Source organism: Anser cygnoides, chromosome 4 (assembly GCF_040182565.1).
Source record: "Anser cygnoides isolate HZ-2024a breed goose chromosome 4, Taihu_goose_T2T_genome, whole genome shotgun sequence".
NCBI lineage: Eukaryota > Metazoa > Chordata > Aves > Anseriformes > Anatidae > Anser > Anser cygnoides.
The window spans coordinates 3,524,676-3,530,675 of NC_089876.1; positions in this window are offsets into that span (position 1 = coordinate 3,524,676).

Genomic DNA, 6,000 nt, shown 5'->3' on the forward strand with positions numbered 1-6,000 from the left:
CATGACCACCTCCTCCAGCCCAGGACTGCTTTTGTCCAACCTGAGGTCTCTGCCCAGGCTGGGGAATGCAGCTGATGCTTTTCTTGTTGCAGTAGCAAAGCTGAACACATATCCCAGAGACACACAGACACACAGAGGCAGGACACTGACACTGATAGTCTCTACCTGCATCCTCCCATCACTGCCTCCCTTTCTTATTATCCATCTGTTATAACAAGCATATATATCTGTTATAACAAGCAGCTGCTTATACCCTATGCACTTTTTTCTTTTTCAAGAGTGAGAGAAGTATATAGAAAATGTCTTCCTGAAGTTGTCATTTCTCTAGTTTTCCATATAAAAACAGAAATGTATGTAAGCATTCCTGAAAAGCCTTATTGTGAATACATGCAGTTATATCTTGTTGTGTTACGACAGGAGAAAAAAATGACATCAATCAATATTGGAAGGTCCAGTCTAGTCGATTATAAAGTTAGAATGTGAAGCCTTGATGATGGGTTTTCCTTTTTTTTTTTTTTTTTTCAAGTGGCATATCATGAAAACTCTACTTTTGCTTAAAAAAAATCACTTTTCTAACCAAAATTTTGGTTAGAAACCAAAACTGAATGCTAAAACCGCGTGTTTCAGGTCAGTATGACTAACTCCAAAATAATTCAGTTTGAAATGATCAACTGATTTTTGTTGCAAGGCAGCTGAAGACTCATCTCCAGTAATCTCATGAGAATCGTTGTTTCTCAAGTGTTGTTTTTCCGGAGCGCTATTTGCTTTTCCTTCACAGTCCTCTTCTGTTCCTCTTCCTCAACTACATGTTGAATAATGCACGTCCCCCCTCATGGGTTGTGTTTGAGGTTATGTCTTGAGTGACTAAATCTGTCACAAAAGGTTGAGGACCTGAGAAAGAACTAATGAACTGCAGCAACAGATTTACTACTGTGTCTGTGTTAGAAATATGGATTTTAATCTATAATTTTTTCAGACTGTACAATCTGTAATGCCCATCCCTTCCCAATTTTAATTCTAAGTTTGGAAATACTAAGTGCTTAAAATGCATTGATTCCTGCACTGAGAAAGATAAAGTTTTCTTTTTACTCCAAAATCACTTCCAGACTTTTGAACATCAAGTGTTGAATGATGATTGGAATATAGTATGATTGATTGTGACGGTATTCCTTTATAATGTGGATTTCAAGGCTAAAATGCCATGCTGGAAAAAGTCTGATACAAAGAACTGGGCTTAGTGTCCAAAGGTGAACTTTTCTGGTTGTGTTTTTTAGCCACCTAAGGTAACTTCTGGCCTTAGCATGGCCCTCCTACTCATTCCTTACAGCTGTGCTCCTGAGGACTGCTAACAAACCTTTGCTCTGAATTGAACTGTACCTTTGCAAGACTCAGATGCAACCCAGGATGAACCGTTCTGATTCACCTTCTTAAAGCTTTGAGAATATTTGTACAAGCTAGCTAAGACTTTTCTCAAGAAGTGGAAAAAAAAAAAAAGAGAAAAAGAAAAAAAAGTTAAGCAAACAGACAATCCTGAAAACTTTGCAGATTTTTTTTTTTTCTTTTGAGCATCTTGACCTAACTCATGAAAGTTTTGCAAAAGACACAAATAAAGATGTTTCATTCCTAATGGTACAAGTGTTCTGGACTTCTAGTTAAAGAGCTGCTGCCCCTTTATGTGGGTGGAATACAAAGTTTTAATCAACTGTACCATTCTGAGTCATTCTAATCCTATTAGCAGTGAATCCTCTTGTTATTCTGTATATGTACTTAGCTCTCAGAGATTGGACTGAGTTGTTTTTTTGTTTTTGTTTTCTACTAAAATCACCTCTGCTTCTTTCACACTGGTCAGAGCAGCATCATAACGTCACGGTGCTCTGCCCTCCCTAGGGCAAACTGCAACACAAAATGCTGCACTTTTGACAGACGCAGAACTGCCCTGGAAGCCAGCACATCTCCTCCCACCACACCTGAAATTATGTTTATATTCTGAGCACAAAGTGTTGATTGGTAAAGGTGCAAGATATCACATCACCTGCACATAATATGATCCCATCCTTGTGCTGCTTATACTCTATTACCTGATTATTTTTTTTCTTGTGACCTGCTTGCTCAACATATTAAAACAGAAAGAGCAAAAGTGAAAAAAAAAAAAACCACATATTAGCGTTGCATACTGAAAAATAGCACTTCTTGATGTTATCCTTTTGACTTTAAATTTACTTCTGTTATCAGAGATTAACTTCCAGGTTTTTCTATTGTCAGAAAATGATATGGTAACGACAGCATTTTATTTATTTATTTTCCTGTGGGGCCATTTCAGGGCTATTTCATTATTTATTTCCTGCTCTAAAGGTATCATAACTTTTCTCTTTGAGTAAATTCATGTCCTCATACACTTTGCATACCATGTTTATGAGCAACACTGAAAAATCCGGAGAAGCTGAAAGAGACATCACACTAGAAAACAACATTTATAACACCCTCAAGTGGCAGGTTTGCAATTTGCTTAGGAACTTAGAGATCAATTACACACGGTGTTTTTGTTTTGTGGTAATTAATCACCATGCCACTGAATTTCTTAACTACTTTATATGACAATATTAACTAGAAAGACAGAGGAAGCTAGATAGCTGCCTGCTTCTCTGTAGAAATGTCCACCACTGCCCCAAGGCTGCTTCTATTTGTAGACCAGTCTGAGAAACATGGAAATATTTTATTTTTGTTTTGTTGCAAAATAAATACTAGCTCATGTTTTCATTAATGATGAGTATTTAGTTTCTGGGAATCTATTATTTATTACTTTTATGCTAGTTTTAGTATGTATAAAATTTCATACATTACTCCACATATGATTCTTTCAGCATCTTACATGCATCATGAACACAGTCTAAGAAATGTGCCCATCATGTGCACAATTTGGTTAAGAAACATTTCTGCTTTGTTTTGAGATTTTCTAAAACATTTGCTTGGCCCAGGTCCCAAATAAATTAATAATAACAGGATGTCCAAATTAACTATAAGAGAAAAAAAAATTAATCATTCTTTTCAAACCTTCACCGACTACACTTATTTGAAGCAACATCGTTTTTCCTAAAACTGAACTGTGCTGAGTTCCTCTGACTTTTTATATGGAAGCTCTATTTTCCAAAACATTCCTATTGCCTTTTTTTAGACTTTAAATTATCCATGTATTTCTAAAGTTATACTGTCTGAACTGGTGACTGGGACAATTCCAGTGCTTGAGAAAAGCAGGATGCTTTCTTTCACATACCTTACACTAACTGAAATGCTGTAGGCATCCCAGTAAGAGGTATGGGCTCTTCTGGCAAAGCTGACTTATGCTCTTTTACCCACTGTACTTTCCACATATTTTTTCCATAGAAATCTACAGCAAGGAATTGTTCATCTTGTTTCCATGCAGTTGATTATTCCCAGTTAAAAGTAGTAGTTTGTAATTCCCTTCATTGAACTGCATCCTATTTATTTCACACCATATCTTTAATTTGTTCAGATCATTTTGAATGTTACGCCTATCCTTCACAGTTCTCATGGGATATGTGAGACCTACTAGTTTATTATCCTTTGCAAACTAATTGCCTTTGCAGCTCCTAATGGGATGCTGTTCCAGTATTTAATTGCTCTGAAATGGCTAAAAGCTTTCTAATTTCCAACCCAAATATATTACTGGTCATGTTTGTTCTTGTACCTACCCAGTCTTAATCTTAAATAACTCATTTCACCAGTGATTTCAATTCTAGTCCAATGCATTTATGGATGACAATTGGGTCTTCCATTCAGCTTGTCTTTTCATAGACTAAATAAACAAAACTGTCTGGGTTTCTTCTCATAGTAGAGTTTCCATTGTCTCCGTCTTCCTGGCCGTTCTGAAAGCCTCTTACAGTTTGACCTTATTTTTCTTGTTCTTGATAGATCAAGTACTGAAAGCCAGCAGCTTCTTTCTGTATTTTCAGTTGCAGTCAACAGTTAAAAGTAACTGATAACATACTCAGCCCCCCTGTCTAAAATTTCTCTATCTATTAAAAAAAAAAAAAAGTCAAAAGTAAGTATTCTGTATCGTAGAATCATAGAATATCCTGAGTTGGAAGGGACCCACAAGGATCATTGAGTCCAACTCCTGGGTCTGCACAAGACTAGCTAAAAATTAAACCATATGTTTGACAGCATTGCCTCAATGCTTCTTGAACTCCAGCAAGCTCGGTGCCATGACCATTTCCCTGGGGAACCTGTTCCAGTGCCTGAGCAGCCACTCATTTTGAAGAACCTTTTCCTATCTCATGGAGTTGATTCCGGCAGACAAATTTTCTCCAAGTTCCCTTTGCAAATTTCGTGGATCACTGCTTATAATAATTTGAAGTCTACATACATTTTTTTTGTTTCTTTGTTTTTTGTGTCAAGAAAGGTAATTGTTTATGCAAAATTATAGGTCTTAAAGACATATTCTGCTAACTGTGGCTTTTAGAGATCAATAGTGCAGAGATTTTTTTTTTTTTTTTTTTTTTCAGCTGTTGGGAAAGACTCCCCTGAAGACATAAGTCCTTGTTCTGTACTTGGAGAAAAGCATTGCAGTAGCTGTATGAGTTTTCTTAATTTCTCATATTTTGAGGATCAGGGCTTAGTGGGGAGCATTTAAAGACTGCATGAGGGAAGGACTTTCTGGTCCTCCTCTGGTGTGTGAAGACTCCCATCTCCAGGACTTGGAAGTCCTTCCTCTCAATCCAGATACAACTCAGTTGCTTCGGCACTGATGAGCCTGTTCCAATCATTTTTCATGTTCCAAACATACCCAACAACTATTTTTGGTAAGCTGGATTGTTTTTCACCACTCAGACCTCTGACACTGCTGGTGTGTGGGCTTACAAACATGAGTAGGTGAGAGAAATAAGATCCAAACAACAGTACTCCAACAGCCTGAAACTACTATTGCTTTCCTGGATATTGAGCTAAAAAAGTTTTCTTCTGGGTTGTTTGTAGTCAAAGTAGCAGAAGAGGAATAATAATTGATTTCAAGGTTTCTTTGAGCAGCCATCCAGTCTCAATACTTCTATTATTAATTGTTCTCTGTTCATGTAAACCATATTTGGGGCTTACATTTAGAATGAGAAGCAGAAACATAATGAAGCTTGCTGGCAGATCTTGCATGTGCAGGTATATTGCTCGTATTTCTATCTCTGGCTACTGTACTGTTTTTGTACTAGTCTGTACTAAAAGTTTTTTGGAGGATCTCTTCTCTGCTATTCTGTAACATACATTCTGTGTTCTCTTTTTTTCTTGTTGGAGCTCTTGTTCAGGGAAGGTAAAGCTCTAGTAACTGTAGTAAAATCCTGTCTTAGAACTGAACTAATCTATTTTAAATTGATGCTAAGGAAATTTGTGAAAAAGACTTACTAGGTCAGGGCCCTTCCTTTATGAGAGAAGTGCTGGGGGAAGAAGCCACTTCACATACTTGAAATCTTCATAAAAGTTGGAAAGGTAAATAGATTAATCCAAAGCCCTCATGAGTGAGAGAGAACCATCATTTGAAAAACTGTAAGTTACGCTTTTTGATTAACCCTTTCTGTTCATCTGTAAAACCAAAAAATATTTGTTTCAAACAAGAATGGCTTATCAACATCCAGACATGGCTTTTTTTCATAAAATTTTCATAAAAAAATAATTTAAAAATGAGGTTGGGAAGAACCTCTGGAGGTCACAAGTCAAACCTCCTCTATTGCTCAAATCAAAGCTAGCTACAGAGTGAGATCAAGTTGCCCGGAGCTTTGCCCAGATGAATTTTGGATGTCTCCAAGGGTGGATAGTCTATACCTCTTGAGGAAATTTGATCCATTGCCCAACCACTGTCTCAAAATCGGAACTTTTCCCTCATGCCCAAATGGAATTTTCTTTACTATTTGTCCTTGCACTGTGTTTGTTTGATAACTCTGACTCTATCACACCTACAAGGTCAGATTTTTAGATAGTGGAAGACTCCAGCCCCACAAA